At 38.7% G+C, this 18,469-nt stretch overlaps 1 protein-coding gene across 9 annotated transcripts in view; it reads left to right on the top strand.

The window, feature by feature from the left end:
* plagl2 (pleiomorphic adenoma gene-like 2) overlaps positions 1 to 18,469 on the top strand; it is a 131,860-nt gene that overhangs the window by 13,775 nt on the left and 99,616 nt on the right. The gene's annotated exons all lie outside the window — the stretch shown is intronic.

Here is an 18,469-nt window from a genome sequence, read left to right as displayed (position 1 = left end):
AGATTTAAACCATTTCTCTGTACTTAAATAACATGGAGCGTATTGGAGGTTCTGTCCAATCTCTACTAAACTACTTCAAATTGATTTCCTTGTTGGTTACTGTTTACAGAAAAGGTTTCATCAGCGTTTCAGTTTTATTTTGTCTCAATTATTAGCCATGTTTAGAAAAACGGCAAGTTTTTTTAAATATCGCATAATTTTCATCCTTCCACGTTGTGTCCTATCTTCCTGTAAAATTTAGCCCAAATAACTTGCATCCATAACAATTTTTTTTACAATTCAAATGCTCTCATTTTATCTCTTGTGTTTGGTGCAATTCTCTCTCATGCTAAAGTGGTTTCGACTTTAAAGTCTTTGTTGTTCAAAGACTTTAAAGTTCAAATATTAACTCGTGATTCCTGCAAAGCTAAGTGTTGTTAGTTTACTGAACAGCTTTTAATGCTATCATAAGGATGTGTGTACAGTTCTTGATGAGAACCAAGGGGATGAGATTGGCCTTGTCTTGACTGATGAAAATGTGTATTTAAATCTTGCCGAGGAGCCTTTTGACTTGCTTGAAAAGTTCAGAAGGGCATGTCTTGCAAGCAGGGAATGAATTTTTAGGAGAAGCAGGATGCTTATGCAGAAGTATCAAGAATGGACTGGAGTAGGACTGTCCCTAAGTGCTTGTTTAAAAGACTGAAATAGTTTGAGCTCAATGTCCAACCTTTGACTTCCTTTCTACATGTTAAACAGGATCTTTTTATTAACGTATATTAAAAAAAATCTCTGCTCAGATTGGTTAAGAGATTAATTTTTATATGTAGTTCTGCTCACTCAGTGAAGATCATTGGTTGTCAGCTACTGACTTTAAAAGACCTGTTCATCATAAGAGCAAAGAGTTGGAAAAATTACTGCTGACTCCACCCACCCACCCACCCACCCAAGCTGTCACCTATTCATCAAATTGGGAGATGCTACAAGTCCATCACCACCAGGACTACAAGTCACCTCTGAAGCTTCATTCTTGTAGCTACGCAGTTTCTTAAATAAACTCACTCAGGCGTAATACTGTCCCTGCATAACACCTGCTTAAATGGTCTTTCCTCTTCCCTTGTTCTGTTGATAATTATTTAGTCTGTTAATATGTTCACATATATTCAAGTTTGATGACATTTGCACTAATAGTTCATGGCTGCCTGCACTATCCTCTAAGAACATTATTGGTTGCTGTTGTGTTGTCTGTTATGGTATTGTCCTGTGTTTTTTGCTTGGCACCGAACCGCAATCAATTCTGGTGAGTTTCACACAGTAAAAAATAAAGTGATTCTGTTTCTGCTCTTGACACATTCATTGTTCTGAACTGTCAGTAGGCAAAATCATTTGAGATTGATCGATAATTGCACAAAATTAAAGCCTCAATTTTAGCACTACCCTGCAAATTCATGTTTTCTTGTACAGCTGCTGGTGAGAAATGTTTAAACCTTTTTAATTGAAGTATTTTGGAATCCCTTGATTTCAGCTTGTCCTAATGTTTTGTTTTACTGAAGTTGTTGCCTCAGTCTGGAGTTCAGTGTCCCAGTGACTTGCAGCTTTCCTGTACCTGAATCCTGTCCGCAATTCTCTGTGAATGGATTTGACCAGTTACTGACTGCAAGTGGAAAATTTGTCAGTGAACCTTTGTCAAAGCTATTTCTATATTTATTTTTGTATTATTCTTCTATTTATTTTTATTGACTAATCATGCATTGAGTACTTTCTGATGGCTGGTTGTTGGGATAGGAACCTGGCTGGCATTCTGATGGAGATGAAAGGTACTGAGTGGCAGTTGTTCAATTAAGGATCATCTGATTTGGCACAGACAAGCAATTCAGTGAAGAGTTCTGATTACTTTGGTAGCCACAGAATCTAAATCACTTGGCAAGTAAAATAGCCTTTGTTTCTTAATATCAGCAAAGACTAAGTTTTGTGATTGGTATGATGGAAATTTAGTTTTAAAACAATGAAATTGAGTACCTTAATGCCGACACACAGGTGCTCTCCCCATCCAGGATTTTGCACTGTTGGTTTGAATTTTAATTTTAATCCATTTGTGCAATAGTCGATGTTTTGAACACTGCAAGGTGCTTAAGCACTTTTGCTTATATTAAAGTCAAAGTTGATTTCTGAAGCTTGGATGTGAAGAATCTAGCCTTCTGCCTCCACTGTGTAGACAACTGACTATTAAAAATGGTTGTTGCTTTGTTAAATGTACCGTAATCAGTCAATGAAAGATAGGTGTTTGTTGTTCTGCATTGCACAATTTTACCAAGTTGAATTTAATTGCCCTTGTAATGGAGTTCTGAGATTTTGATAAAAAGGATGAAAAGTGTGATTACAATGCCAAGTCAAATTGTAGTGCAGAAGTAAACATTTATGACAAATTGGTATATGTCAGCCGGATCTAAGTCCACTGGTCTGAGAGGAATAATAGGACATTTAGAAATTATAAAAAACTTTCAAATCTAGAGTATGTTTGTTACCAAAAGGTGATTTTTTTTTTGGCAGGGTGAGGTTTGCTTGTCAAGCATTTAGTCTAGCTGTGATGCCTTACTTAATGGTCTTGTAAACAAATACTGAGAATGAACAAATTTGCCAATATCATTCAATGCTTACTGTGATAGCTGCTTCAGAACCAGCTTAGCCTGGCTGTCAGAGTACTGATCCATCAACCACTATTTGCTCTGGCTTTCCTCCACCAAGAACTTCAATGACTGTATGCCCTAAAAACAAAGTGTCCTAAAACAAAATCAAAAGTCCTGTTGTCTATTAATTAAAACGGCGACTATATTTGTAAATTCTGAAAGTAAAGGTACAGACCGCAGTCAATGAATACTTTTAAGTTCTCTTTGGGCAACTTTTTTTGTTTTGACATCATGATCCTTCTCCATTTTTACTAGTCATTTTAAAAGTAGTTTTAACTTTTACGTCTTAACAGTTATTCCTAATCAGTTTAGTTGAAACAATTTGAAGCAAAGGTGTGTATATGTTAATGCTAAGAAATTTTGTTTCGAAGAATTATTCTTCAGTCTTTCAGAGATGCTGGTTTGTTTCTTAAAGTTGGTTTGTGCTTTATTTTGCTGTGATAGTGCTGGTTCCTTCAATTAGAAGTTTCAGTTTTTAAAAAAAATTAATGCCTTGAAGCAATTGCCTCAAATCTAGGAAAGATTAACTGTTCTACTTAGATAATTACTGAACATTTTGCTTCTTTACTGAACAATATTTTTATTAGATTGCAATGTGTTTGTTGAAAGGCATCCTTAAACCTACAAGATTAGTTTGTTTCTTAACAGAAATCAGTAGAAACCAGTTGTGGATATTTGGGTTTATCTTCTGCACTGACCAAAGATAAGAGGAAATTATACAAGATTAATGTAAGTTTGAAAACAATAATCGGTTATTTAGGCAAATCAGTTATCTGGTTATGAAAAGAGACTTGAGAATTAGTGGGAGAGGTTAGAATTAATTTTCCAAGTGTAATTATCTACTACAAAATAGTACTGAGGCAGAAAGCACAATCATTAAATAACCTTTGAGTGAAAGCAAGAAAAAAAGTGAATATTTTTGGATTGATGGCAAATCTTGATGAGCCAATAGAATATTTCTCAGTTAGAATGCTTTCTGATGCTATAAATGAACTGCTGGTTTTTGACGGTATTAAGAAATTATGAATATGAAAAGAATATATATAATGTAAGCTGTTCTATTTTATTAATCAGACTGTGCTTTGTAGAACTTGATTGCTGCTACCAGTTATTGATATTTGTAAGAGAGGGCTGAAGAGGAAATAGTTGCCCCTTTTGTGCCTGTTAACATAAATGTCACCAATTATAAAATTCCTTTCTCCATCTTAAGACAATCGGAGAGTGATTAGTAATGCATTTTGTCTGTTCTTGTTTAAATGATGAGCACTCATGTGGCTATGCAGGCAGGAAGAAAGTGAATTATTGACCTTAGTTATCTGAAACTGAATTAATAACGGAAGAAGTTAACTGAAAGGTTCTTGATTGCTATTGACGATATCATCAAGTAAGTATGTTTATTTTGCATATCTTTGCTTATTTAAGGGATGTTCATTCATTTATATGAAATAATTTAACATCTATGAAAATAGTTGCTGGTCCACACTTGCATATTAACAATATCCACAAAAATTTCAAGGCTATAATCATCGATCCAGAGAAAACTTTAGTTAGAAAACTAAAGCTGACTTCAATCTGTAGCATTAGTTCCTTACACATTCAGAAAAGGACTTGAAGGTCCTACAAAATATTAAAAAGGGCTGTGCTGCGTACTCCTTGCTAGTCATTCAATCATCTCCTTCACTGTTCCTTTAATTCTGTTTCTTCACCCAGTCTGGATTTGGAGTTGCTCCCAGACTTCTGTCTGAAAGGTTGATTCTTTAGTGTTGTACCAGTGCTACAGACCTGCACTTACCCAAGTTGGATTTGGAGAGGTTGGCTGCAGGGCAGATATGGGGCAGCAAGGCTGAGCTGGGATGTAGTATACCAGGTTAGAACTGTAACAAATCTTAGTGGTTTTGCTTTTGGCTTTAAGCCAGGTGCACCTGTCCTGTGTTAGAGGAAACTGAAACCAGCTTTGTTTTTATGCAAGGTGAGTGTAATTGGTGTCCTTAATACTAATTTATTAATATCTCTAATTACATCATTAAGTTTCAAAATAATCCCAGGAGTTAGTTTGAAGTTTGTTTGTGGCATGCAAACCTTTTGACACTTGATCTGAAATATTAACAGATTGTGCTATTTTAGCAGAGGGATATGGTCCACAATAAAATATGGGTTAATTATATTCATCTAAATTCTGCAGAATTCTTAGGACACTTTTAAGGCCCTGCTTTTTGCTATAACAAGAATCGGTGACCTAATTAAACTTTTCATCCTCAATGTTGAGATAGGTGTATTATTTTGTTTTGAAAATGCTGAACTATTTCCTTTCTTCATTAGACTAATGAAAGATGCGACTGGTTGTCGAATCCAATTCCTTTTTCCTGTCGTATTGAGTAAAGGTTATACAATGTCAACGTTTGAAGACTCTGACATTTCACTTATTGATTGTTAGCACCATCTAGCTTCTCTGCCAAGTGTTGGAGCTGTTTGTGTAGCTCTGCCCTCTACTGCATGTCTGTGTCCAGCGTGACTTAATCACAGGTCTGCATTGTTGCTGATGTGTTCTTTGGGATTCAAAAGATTTCTTCAAAACTTTTTCACTGGTTGCGACACTAATAACTGTACGTTTTATTAAATTAGACTTCATTTCAAAGTAGTTTGGTATAGCCATTGTGTTCCAGAGCCTTTTCAGTGTCAGTGCATTTGAAACTTTTCCTGTTTAAGTACGTACAGTACAATGATCTGACAAACTAAATACAAAGGCTAGAGTGATCAAATTGAATGAATAAGGCTCCTCAACTAAAAAGCAATGAGATTTGTTGTAATGGACAAACACTCCTGTATCCCTCTTGAGGAGTAAAACAGCTGCCAAACATTTGCAAACAGTACTCTTTTGCTGAAAGACAAAGCTCGAGTGACAACTATGAACTGCTTTGAGGTACGGTGTTGGTAAGGTTTGCTGTCTGATTGAAGGCTCTTTTCTGCTGAGCTTGGTGTGAACACAGACTTAATTGAATGATAAATGCATTGAGAGAGACGATGAATAATAGTGAACAATACTGACCCTGTGTGTGGTAGTGGCATCTTGGTCTGTGTCCAATGGTTGCTGCCCTTCTCCAAGAGACTTGTATTATTTTCTGTCTGCCAGGCGGTCGGATGACCCTATCTCGCCAATAAGCTGCAAGAAGACAGTGATACAAGTTAGCAGTCCTGTGTGCTTTGAATTGTTTCAAGTTGGTCAACCTAATTCCGTTGCCTTTATGTAGGTTTGCAACTGGCAGAAGCAATGCAGCAATTTTTTAGTTTGAGTGGCTTTATGCCATTTTATTGCGAGCTTATGCTCTTGCCTAGAGAAGCCTTCATTATCCATTATTGATATGGAGCTGACTCTCTTGGAGGAGTGCCTGTTGGCAGTATGCCTAAGGTTGTACAATCATTGCTCAAGCACATCTGTCGTTGTGTTTCCCTTCTGAGGAGGGATTCCCAGCTTACTGCAGTAGATTAACCAAGTGGGTTACAGTGACTTGTTTAGAAAATGTAATGGATTTGTTCTAGGGGATGAATTTTAATTAATACCAGTTTCATTTATAATTTTGTAATGAATGCAAAGTTTAATGAACAGTAAACCATTATGATGGGACAATAAAATTTCTATTGAAATGCCTCCAGAATTGGTGATGGTGAAAGTGAATGAAATTCAGTTTTACAAGTTGACTAAATTAATATAACAGGAAGATAGTTACAAGTCAATAGAATAAATTATGGCTATCATATGTGTATGTCCAAATACAGTAGATTCCATTTAATTCAGCCATTGGTTAATCAGGTTGGGACAAATCTTAAAGAACAAAAACTAGTTGAGAAAATAGCTGGGATTCCCAGTGTTTATTTGGGGCATTATGTCACTCGGTCGGAAGAGTGTTGCCAAGCAGTTTCTTACTAGCTTCAGTTGCATGCACTTGCATGACCGTTAAACTCTACACCATACTTAGATCAATCAGTTTTTAAATAGTCAGTTGTGGGTGTTTGTGTTCAAAAAGCAGTGATTTTTGTCACTGATAGTTGGCGAGAAATGAATATTAAGACAATTCTGAGCTGTTGCTCACTGTGGTTTCAAGCATTCAGGCTTGGCGATGCCATAAATCAGGGGTTCTCACCCTGGGGTCCATGGACCCCTCGGTTAATGGCAGTGGTCCGTGGCATAAGAAGGCTGTAAATGGCTGTGAATAGAACTGAAATAATTCCAATGCTTCAAGAAAGAAATTGAATACATTGGCAATCATCTTGAATATTACAATGAAAATGAAGATTTGGAAGATGCAGTTCTTGAAAGCTTTACTTGAAGGAAGTCCATGATCTGCACTGAGTTTGTTCATTTACAGTCAATCAAAAAATGGCAGTGCACACTGGATGAATTTCTCCGACAACTTTTAGGAACCAACACGGTTTTATCGTACTAAAGTAGTATTGGCAGCGTCCTAATTTGTTCAATATTTCATTTAACTATATAATTTCTTGCCCAGTTAAATGTTAGTTTGTATTTTTTAATATTTTTTAACTATTTCCATGAAATTTTGGCTAATTGTGGCCGCCATTTAATTGTGCCAAAATGTACAGGTCCCAATGTTGTCCTAATTAACTGCAGCCCACTATATTTGTGTGTGTGTGTGTGGTTTGTTTTGAGAATTGCTGCTTCCTTTATATACTTAGCTCCATTTTAAAGGGCTTCTCACAGCATCCTTGGCACTGTAGTTAGGAATGTATACTGAGTTGCAATTTAGGATAGATGGGAAGAATAAGGTAAGTCAGCATACTTTGTTTTCCTAATGCTGCTTCCTGTGTGTGAAGGTGAAATATTGTGAAGTCAGATAAGTAGAATGGGTCTACTCCAATTTCCACGTGAATGATTTCACATATCTTAAGGTTAGTATTCACAGTCCAAATAGCCAAGGAGAATTTTTGCTACCCTGCTATTAGAAATGAGGACCAGTGCATTTGTTTTAAAAGGGCATCATTCATATCAATGTCCAAGAGGAGCAGCATGAACTACCTTAATGTCTTCTGCCCAATTACACTTACAAACGGTGTGATGAAGTGCTTTCAGAGGTTGGTCATGGCCAGAATTAACTTGTATCTAAGCAAGGACCTAGACCCACTGCAATTTGTTTACTGCCACTGTAGGTCTCACTGGCTCTCCACTTGGCCTTGGACAGCAGCAATACCTGTATCAGGCTGCTGTTTATTGATTACAGCTTAGCATTCAACACCATCATACTCTCAGTGCTAATTAACAAGCTTCAAAACTTGTACCTCGCTCTGCAACTGGATCCTTGACTTCCTCGTTGGGAGACATCAGATTCAGATCTATATCATTGGCATATGTTGTGAAATTTGTTAACTTTATGGCAGCAGTACATTGAAATACATAAATTTAGAAAGAAACAATTATAGTAAGTATATATGGCTATTAAATATTAAATTAAAATAGTAGTGTGGATTGGGAATAACATCTCCTCCTCACTGACAGCGAACGCAGGCACACATCAAGAATGTGTGTTTAGCCCACTGCTCTACTCTCTACACCCATGACTGTGTGGCTGGGTATAGCACAAATGCCATCTATAAATTTGCCAATGACGCAACTGTTGGTGATGTAATCTCAGATGGTGCCAAGGTGGCATACAGGAATGAGAAAATGTGGCTGCTTGAGTAGTGTTGCTATATCAATCTTGTACTCAACGTCAGTAAGACCAAGGAATTGATTGTGAACTTCAGGAAGGGGAAGTTGAGGGAATACATACTAATTCTCATTGAAGTGTCGTAGTGGAAAGTGTGAGCAGTTTCAAGTTCCTGCATGTCAACATCTCCGTATCTATTCTGGGCCCAACATATTGAAGAATGGTCAAGTGGTAACTGACGTGTTCTGGTCTGGAAGTTGAGTAGATATAGATGAGAGTTGAAGAATTGTGGGAAAAGAAAGATTGGCATTGGAAGTGGACTGCAGTTGTGGTTTAAAGGAGCATAAGAAATAAATAGACATGTTTTTGTTCCTTTGGGTCTGAACCTACACTTAATAATGTAATGAAAGCATGCTGTTTTCTTATACTAACCCATGTCTCTCAATTCTCAAAATATCTAAAAATCATCTATCAATTTGAATATGCTTGGCATTTGAGTCTCAATGTTCCTCTTGGTAATAAATGTCAAGAATTCACTAGAAACTGGATGAACCAGTTTCCTCTAGTCATTTTTTCTGAAATGACCTGTCCCTTATTTTGAGATCGTGGTGCATTTTTCTTGACATCAGAGCCGAGAGAAATCATCCTTGCATCTATACTTTGAAAGCCCAAGGAATACTTTGTAGATTTCAATTAGGTAACTTTGTATTCTTTGAAACACCGAATGAAGAACTCAGTTTATCCTGTGATTTTGTAGATTTGGTGATGGTAGTTGAGAACTGCCTTAAAGGCCAATGCAAGTTTTTTTCTGATTTTCACTAATTAGCAGGAAGATGTTGTGGTATTCTAAAGAGGCATTGGCTGGGTGTTGTCCACATCCAAAGCCAAAAACAGCTATGTCTATATCTTTTAGCCCAGAAAACTGCAACTGGTTAGATAATGAATTATGAAAATGAGCACGTGTAGACATTTAGCCTTCGAACACTGAGGGTTAGATTGATATTTGGCCTGAAGGATATGGTTGAGACATAAGTGAATAGAAATGGAATAATCCATTATGGTTGCCAACAGTCTTACATTTGGATGCTTTCTGCCTTATCTGATCTTTATCTAAAGCACTATTTGTATAAATTAAATATTTTTTAAAATAATCTTGTGTTAAGTAAAAGTGACATGGAAGTACTCTGGAGTGGCATGAGACAACCGTGCTGAGGGGCTGTTGCATTGAGCCCTTCACCCTTGTTGTGGATCCTGCTATACTTATGAAGAGCAAGGAATTTCATAAGTATCTTCAATACTCTTCAAAAAAGACCATGCAAGATTTAATTTATTGCTGTGTCAAACTTTTTTTTTGTTTGCAACAAAGATACCCCATTGACCTACAGTGCAATAACTCCGATAAGCTAATGCATAGCTTACAAAGCACTGAAAGGAGTTATGGGTTTGGTATAAATGTTGTTTATAAAATAGGAGATCAGATTTGAGTTGTCACTGCTGTAATTTCTATAAAACTGTAAGTTTGCATGTGTAATGGAAACATTCTGTAATGAAGTTTCATGGTGTTGTGAATTTAGTACATCTTTTGTCGTAGTGTAGAAAGAAATGTATTGCGGGACCTCAAACAGTACTTGAAATAACCACGTTTTTTTTAACCCCTCACTCCCTTCTCATAGCCACAGCTTTTGTAATGGCACAGAATAGATTGAGAATTCAGTGGTAAGATTTTACAATGTTTCGCTGATGTTGTATAAAATGGCAAAGGAAATTAATACAAGAGTCATGGTCCAGAAATGTATTAGTGACTGTGCTAATAGAATTTCAGTTTAATGTTTTAACTAGATGCATATGTTAAGAAACGCCAATGGATTGTGCTTGTGTATTAAAATAATGCACTTGTCAAAGTCCTTTTTGCCATACCAACTCAATTTACTTCACTAATTAGCTTTCTTGGGGTATGTAAAGTTGAATATAGACAATTACTGCAAAAATAGTAATTGTTTTATTGGGCTGATGCCCAGGAGGGATTGGATGAGGACTTCCCAAACCAATTTTCACACAAGACCTACCGGTATTTAGCCAGGCTGAATTTGAACTCCGGTTCTTCGAGGTGGGTACCTAATTGGTCTTTACTTTTCAAAAGTTAAACAAATTTGTTGATTGCATTTTTTATTTTGATATTCTCTTTGCATAATTTATTGCCTATGTGCAGGTGAATAAAAAAATGTTAAAATTATTCTTGCCTGCCTTTTCTCAAATGCATTTATTTGGTGGCTTGATGAGCCACAATTTGGCCATGATTCTAGGTCTAATTTCTAATCTGAAATGGGCAAATAGAAGTTGATTTAAGAGAGAGAGAGAGAGAATAGTAGTCTGAAACATTAGTGCTTATTATTACCCAATAAATCGTTCTAGAGGTGTATATTGTCATTGTACAATGAGAAGATGGCTGTGGTTGTAAGAACTTATAAAATGGTCACACTTTTAAGTTAAGATCTTTCAGCAAAGGGGGCAGTTTTACATGCATTTAAATTAACTTTAGTTGTAATATGTATTCAAATCTGCTAACTTTGATGCTCAAAACTGTTCAAGTTAATGCCATAACCTTCACAAAGATCTGGCTGAATTTCGCGACGTCGGCTTGCTGAGGGGAACGGGCCTACATTCCTTGGACTTGCGTGATGCTGGTAGCTGGAGACGGACGTCGAAAGCGATGTGCAAGGAAGCAGAAGTGAGGCAAACGAGTAGGGGTCCGTGCCAGGCTAAAAGCAAACCCCATCTGGCCGGCTCTCCAGTCCATTCTGCGCTCCAATGTCCGCTCCCTGGACAATAAAATGGACAACATCCGACTCCAACGTAATACTCGGCGGGAGTACAGAGTTTGCTCCGCGTTTGTCTTCACAGAGACATGGCTCACTGATGGGATTTCAGACGCTGCCATCCAGCTAGACAGGCTAGTTTTGTTTCGTTCGGACAAAGATGCAGCCGTCTCCGGTAAGGCTCGCGGTGGTGGTGTCTGTGTTTACATCGACACGGAATGGTGTAAGAACTCTGTGCTGGTTTCCAGACACTGCTCATCGTTAGTGGAGTTTGTGGCAGTTTGACACAGACCATTTTATTTGCCACGGGAATTCACCTCTGTCCTTATATTCGGTGTCTACATTCCCCCCAGCGCTAAATCTAAGGAGGCACTCTGTGAACTGTACGGGGCTATTAGCGAACTGCAGAACGCACATCCTGATGGTCTGTTTATTGTCGCCGGTGATTTTAACCACGTGAACCTTAAGTCAGTGCTCTCCAAATTCCATCAGTATGTGGACTTTGCAACGAGGCGGGAGAACGCATTGGACCTGGTTTACACAAACATCCCCGACGCGTACCGGGCAGAGCCCTGCCCCCACCTCGGATACTCAGACCACATCTCTGTTATGCTAATCCCAGCATACAGACCGCTCGACAGGCACTTCAGACCAGTTCAGAAGCAGGTGAAAACCTGGCCAGCAGGAGCCATCTCTGCTCTTCAAGAACTGTTTTGAGCACACTGACTGGCACGTGTTCAGGGAGGCTGCAACCAATGGCGACTCTACCAACTTAGAGGAGTACACAGCATCAGTGACCAGCTACATCAGCAAGTGCATTGATGATGTTACTCTGTCCAAAACCATCACTATAGGCGCTAACCAGAAGTCATGGATGACCGCAGAGGTGCGTGCGCTGCTGAGGTCCCGCGACTCCACCTTCAGAGCAGGCGACAAGGCAACTCTAACAACAGCAAGGGCCAAACTGTCCCGAGCCATCAGAGGGGCAAAGTGTGCACATGTCCAGCTTAATCCACAGTCACTTCCAGGACAGCAGTGACATGTGGCGCATGTGGAAGGGCATCCAGGACATCACCAATTACAAGACAACATCACCTGACTCTGCAGGTGATGCCTCCCTCCCAAATGCGCTGAATACCTTCTACGCCCGGTTTGAGGCGGAAAATGACGTGGCGGCGGGGACGTCCACCCCTCCTACAAATGACCAGGTGCTGTGTCTCTCCATGGCAACGTGAGAAGATCCCTGTGCAGGGTCAACCCACAGAAGGTTGCTGGACCAGACAACATCCCTGGTAGAGTGCTCAGAGGATGTGCAGACCAGCTAGCAGATGTTCTCACTGACATCTTCAACATCTCCCTGAGCAGCGCCACCATTCCAACGTGCTTCAAGGCTGCCACCATTGTCCCCCTGCCGAAGAAGTCTTCAGTGTCCTGCCTAAATGACCACCGTCCCGTTGCACTTACATCCATCATCATGAAGTGTTTCGAGAGGCTCGTCATGAGGCATATCAAGACCCTGCTGCCCCTCTCACTGGACCCCCTGCAGTATGCGTACCGTCCCAACCGTTCAACAGATGACGCCATTGCCACCACCCTCCACCTGGACAAAAAAGACACGTACGTTCGGATGCTGTTCATAGACTTCAGTTCAGTATTCAACACAATCATCCCTCAGAAACTGATTGGAAAGCAGAGCCTACTGGGCCTGAACACCTCCCTCTGCAACTGGATCCTAGACTTCCTGACTGGGAGACCTCAGTCAGACCGGATCGGGAGCAGCATCTCCCGACACCATCACACTGAGCACGGGGGCTCCCCAGGGTTGCGTGCTCAGTCCACTGCTGTTCACTCTGCTGACCCACAACTGTGCTGCAACACACAGCTCGAATCACATCATCAAGTTCGCCGATGACATGACCGTGGTGAGTCTCATCAGCAAGAACGATGAGTCAGCTTACAGAGAGGAGGTGCAGCGGCTAACGGACTGGTGCAGAGCCAACAACCTGTCTCTTAAAGTGAACAAAACAAAAGAGATGGTTGTTGACTTCAGGAGGGCACGGAGCGACCACTCCCCGCTGAACATTGACAGCTCTTCGGTAGAGATCGTAAAGAGCACCATATTTCTTGGTATTCACCTGGTGGAGAATCTCACCTGGTCCCTCAACACCAGCTCCATAGCAAAGAAAGCCCAGCAGTGTCTCTACTTTTTGCGAAGGCTGAGGAAAGTCCATCTCCCACCCCCATCCTCATCACATTCTACAGGAGTTGTATTGAGAGCATCCTGAGCAGCTGCATCACTGCCTGGTTCAGAAATTGCACCATCTCGGTTCGCAAGACCCTGTAGCGGATAGTGAGGTCAGCTGAGAAGATCATCGAGGTCTTTCTTCCTGCTATCACGGACATTTACACTACACGCTGCATCCACAAAGGAAACAGCATTATGAAGGACCCCATGCACCCCTCATACAAACTCTTCTCCCTCCTGCCGTCTGGGAAAAGGCTCCGAAGCATTCGGGCTCTCACGGCCAGACTATGTAACAGTTTCTTCCCCCAAGCTATCAGACTCCTCAATACCCGAATCCTGGACTCACAGCTTGCCCTATTGCCCTGTTTATTATTTACTGTAATGCCTGCACTGTTTTTGTGCACTTTATGCAGTCCTGTGTAGGTCTGTAGTCTAGTGTAGCTTTCTCTGTGTTGTTCTTTTTTTATGTAGTTCAGTCTAGTTTTTGTACTGTGTCATGTAACACCATGGTCCTGAAAAACATTGTCTCATTTTTACTATGCACTGTACAAACAGTTACGGTCAAAATGACAATAAAAGTAGACTTGATAAAACATCAGCATTTCCAAACATCTGAAAGCTACGGAATTTTACCTTGTGATTATTTGATGGTTTATCCACAGTCATGTAGTTGACTGTGTTTTTAACCTGTAGCAGCTAGGAAGCAGATTTGTCTGGTTGGGTTTCATGATTAATGGGGGGAAACCACTATTGCACCTTGGAACACAAAAATACTATTAAGTGCTTAAACTGCTGCCAGAAACAACACAGTCTCTGGAATGCTATTAATCTGTTTTTAGGTTTTGGTTGTTATTTGTGGAATTGGCATAAACTCATGTCAATATGTGTTCTGAGCTGTCTTTTTTTTGTGTAGAGCAAAAGCACAGAACAGACAATATTCGATCATAAGCATGAGAAATTCTGCAGATGCTGGAAATTCAAAGCGCACACAAAATACTGAAAGAACTCAGCAAGTCAGACAGTATCCATGGAAATGAATAAACAATTGATGTTTTGGGCTGAGACCTTTCATCAGAACTGGAAAGGAAGGGGGAAGACTAGAATAAAAAATTGTGGCGGGGAGAAGGATAGCTGGGTGATGGGTGAAGCCAGGTGGGCAGGAAAGGTAAAAGGGTAGAAGTGGAAGGAATCTAATAGGAGAGGAGAATGGATTGTAGGAGAAAGAGAAGAAGGAGGTGATAAGCAGTTTAGAAGAGGAAAGGGGCCAGAGTGGGGAATAAAGAAGGGGAGGAGGATTTTTTTTTACCCCAGAAGGAGAAATTGATATTCATGCCATCAGGTTGGAGTCGACCCAGACAGAATACAAGGTGTTGCTCCTCCACATTTTCAATCATGTTAGTGTATTTAAAGACCTTTTTTCTCCCACAAGTGTTTCACAATACAGAACAAGACTGGAAAACAAGCCAGTCAAGTCAATTTTATTGTCAAATGCACAAGTATGTTGAGGTTCAGTATGATGGAAGGCTTGTAGTAGCATTATGGGCACATAGGTACATACAATGCACAGAATGCAATTTCTACATAAAGAATTATTCCATAAACTAACAACAGACTTCCTGCTTTGCACACTTTATGCAGCCACACAACAAAGGCACAATTGAAGACATCCATTGAGTGCATAAGAAATTTTACCTTGCAAATAATCTCTCACTAGTCTGATTTTAGCTATTTCCATTTTTGCATTGCAAATCATACTTGATTTAGATGCTGAATCTTTATTATTCCAGAGGCTAAGTCATCAGATTCAGTTCTCTAAATGCTGGCCTGTAGATCTAATAGGCTATTTTCCCTAAACTGGTCAAGTTCTGTATATATTTGTAAATTCAGAAGACTGGAGATAAGTCCCCAAAATTAGCAGTTGCTGATAGAAATTATGCTCCAAACTGATTTTAATAGATGAAAATCTTTAAAATAAATTTTAAATACTTGAATCTTGTTTCCTGAAGCTTTTTAATGGTATGCATTAAAACTTCCAACAGAATTATTCATCAATATGAACTTTACCAGAAGTAATAAACTTTAAATCTCATTGCTTCAACTGAGAGGACATTCTAAATAGTCTCTCAGATGCTTTCCATTGCTAAAGTAAGTTTTATCACAACCTGTTTTTTGAGAAGGTTAAAGTGCTTGAGTGCAATGATATGCAGGACCTGAATTAACAAATATAATTGCAAAAACATGATCATTTTTGTTTAGCTCCAGTGATTGGGCCACCTTGCATTAAGGTGTTCCAGATACAAGCTAGTTTTATCTGAAGAGTATCCCGTGACTGTATTTCAGTCTTTGTCATGGAATAATTTCTACTGATGCTCAGGGTATGGAATCTAGATGTTACTTGAATTCTTTTGATTATGTCTACAGTTTGTTTGTCCCATTAGTGAGTCATTTTGGAACGATGTGCCATCTGCAAATAACACTGGCATTACTATTGGTAATGAGGCAAGAATAGTTATTCTTTTTGAATATGACAAAAACCCTGCATTTGTATCGATACTTTTGTGTTTCTAGAATGGCAGCTTTTTTTTTGGGAGCGCTTCCAAAGCAGGATACAAAAAATGAGACTGCTCTGTTCTTGTTGAATTGAAGAACTGCTGTTAACAGTGATACTGGGCAAGGTCTGCACTTAGGTTCAAGAACCTATTTTAAACTTAAAATTCCCCTAAAGATTTGACTTGAGCTTGCTGTTTGCAAGAAGGCAAACTTTGATTCCTTCTGAACAAATGCTAATGTAGTTGTACTGACAATTAGGAAAGGAACTTGAAGCTTCTGCTTCTGACCCTGACCTTTTACATAGTTTTAATGGATATAGGAAATTTGATAATAGTTTAGATTGCTGTATTAGTAGACACCAATATGAAAGATGCAAAGTAATGTATACCATCTTTTTTATGATTCTCAAACTTGCACCATATAAATTGCCCTTTATCATTGCGGTATGATTTGTGACTCTTCTTCCATGTCGCTTGCCTCATTGTTAGAAGATAGTCAGTTGACATTAGAGTTAGGTGATTTAGTTCAATATTATAAGGCATATTTCATTGGAGTGCTGTACCTCAAATAAGATGTTAATATAAACATCTGTTTGCCTGTTCCAATTAATGTATTCTATCCTGTGACATATTTATGAAAAAGCTGTTAAAACCCTTGATATTGTGGTGTACTTCCCTTCCTGAAATTCAAGTTAACCAATGCTAGGCAAGGGGTTCAAAATTATGAATTCTCTAATGTTGAAGTAGTTTAATAATTTTGTAATTATCAAGTTAATAATTTATTCATCTTTCGGATAATATGTAAAACAATCCTTTTGAAAGCATGAGAAGTGCACCACGAGTGAATTTAGGGAAAGTTGTAGTAGGTTGCTGTTGGGGCACTTATTCTAACCTATTTTGAAAATGCCACTTTCTAAATGTTTTCTTCTTGACATAAATTCAGAAAATATTGTCACATTATATGCAGCTTTGAAGAAAATGCCGTAAGGTTAACACTAACCTAGATTTGAGCATGTGCTACAACAGTCATATTTCTTGATGAAGGGTCTTGGCCCGAAACGGCAACTGTTTACTGTTTTCCATAGATGTTGTCTGACCTGCTGAGTTACTCCAGTATTTTGTGTGTGTTGCTTGGATTTCCAGCAACTGTAGATTTTCTTGTATTTGTAACAGTCGTATTTTCCTTGTTTGTATAATTCCATCTGTGTGATTCTTTGAATAAATAGCATGTAATTTCGGAACAGTTTAAGAAGTGACCTTTAAAAACAAAGTGTAATTATAACAGTTAATTATCAAATTAGGGTCCAGCGTAGGTGCTTATTTTTGATATTCATGAATTGGCATATTGATGTCATTGGGAAATGATTCCCCCCCCCCCCCCCACCCCCGACAGTCATTTTGTCATTTCAGAATTTGCACTTTAATTTGTGCAACAAATACAAAAGAGTAAAACTTTTGGAGGAATTGCTGAAACCTGTGAAGGGACATGCTATATAAATTTTGTATCAAACTGTTGCTTAATCTACAAATAATAATTGTTAATTAAGTTTGAGCTGGTGAGTGGGGAGATGGGAAATACCAAACAATAGTTGATTTTTTTTTCGCAGTGGGTCTTCTGTTTAATCACTTATTTCGAGTACAGAGTCTCATTAGAGCTTTACAAATCGGAATGATGTTAACATCTCTTGGCAGTTTTCAGTGTCTCAAAATGCCCATCACTTAAATGAAGAAGCAAGGGAATTTTAGGTTTATTACTCAGCACAATAGTGTGGGATTCCAGTATCCCTGGGGCAAGGAAACATCATCAGTCCTGATCTCGTTCCACAGTTTCTGATCACAGGTTTTTATGTAGCATGAACTAGAGCAATTCAAGAAAATATCTGAGAACAATCTGCTTAAAAAGACCAATAATATTAATATTGAAGCCCAATAATATTGAATTTATTTTAAATTCATTTGAAGTTTGCTTTCCAAAACGAATTTAAAATAAAAACCTTTTTGTGTTGCATTCAAAGTTTGTATAGTAATTTAACTCAAAGTAGATGGTAGCATGTAGAAGTGAGGGCAGATAGTCAAACTGCTGGTCTTAGAAGGAGCATAATCGGGATCTAAGTTTTTTAAGGTCAGCTTGCTTTATTGTAAGGAATTAAAATGGCATTGTATAATGCTGGAGTTTAGGCTGTAATAAAAACATTGGCGTTGTGAATTTCAAATGGTCTGATCTGACAATAACTGAAAAGGCTTCTTCATGCATTAACACCAGTGAAAAATTGCAGCTTTTCAGTAGGTACAAAGGATGCAGCAAAGGGGTTAAATTCAGGTTCAGAAAATCAAGTGTCTAAAGTTAATGGCAGAAGGCCTGCAGTACAGTGCAAATAGCTTTACATTTCACCATGGAAACAGAATCTTGCAACATTGCATGAGAAGGCCTTGGATCTTTTCACTCAACAGACAGTGATGTCAAGTTGGTAACACAAGTCATTTCTGGGTCTTGGTGCTAGCAGAGTGTCCTTGCAGTTGCCCTTGTTGAGTGATG

This window comes from Hemitrygon akajei, chromosome 11 (genome assembly GCF_048418815.1).
Source record: "Hemitrygon akajei chromosome 11, sHemAka1.3, whole genome shotgun sequence".
In the NCBI taxonomy this organism is placed as follows: Eukaryota; Metazoa; Chordata; class Chondrichthyes; order Myliobatiformes; family Dasyatidae; genus Hemitrygon; species Hemitrygon akajei.
The sequence above is the reverse complement of the archived record's forward strand: the minus strand, read 5'-3'. Positions and strand labels throughout refer to the sequence as shown.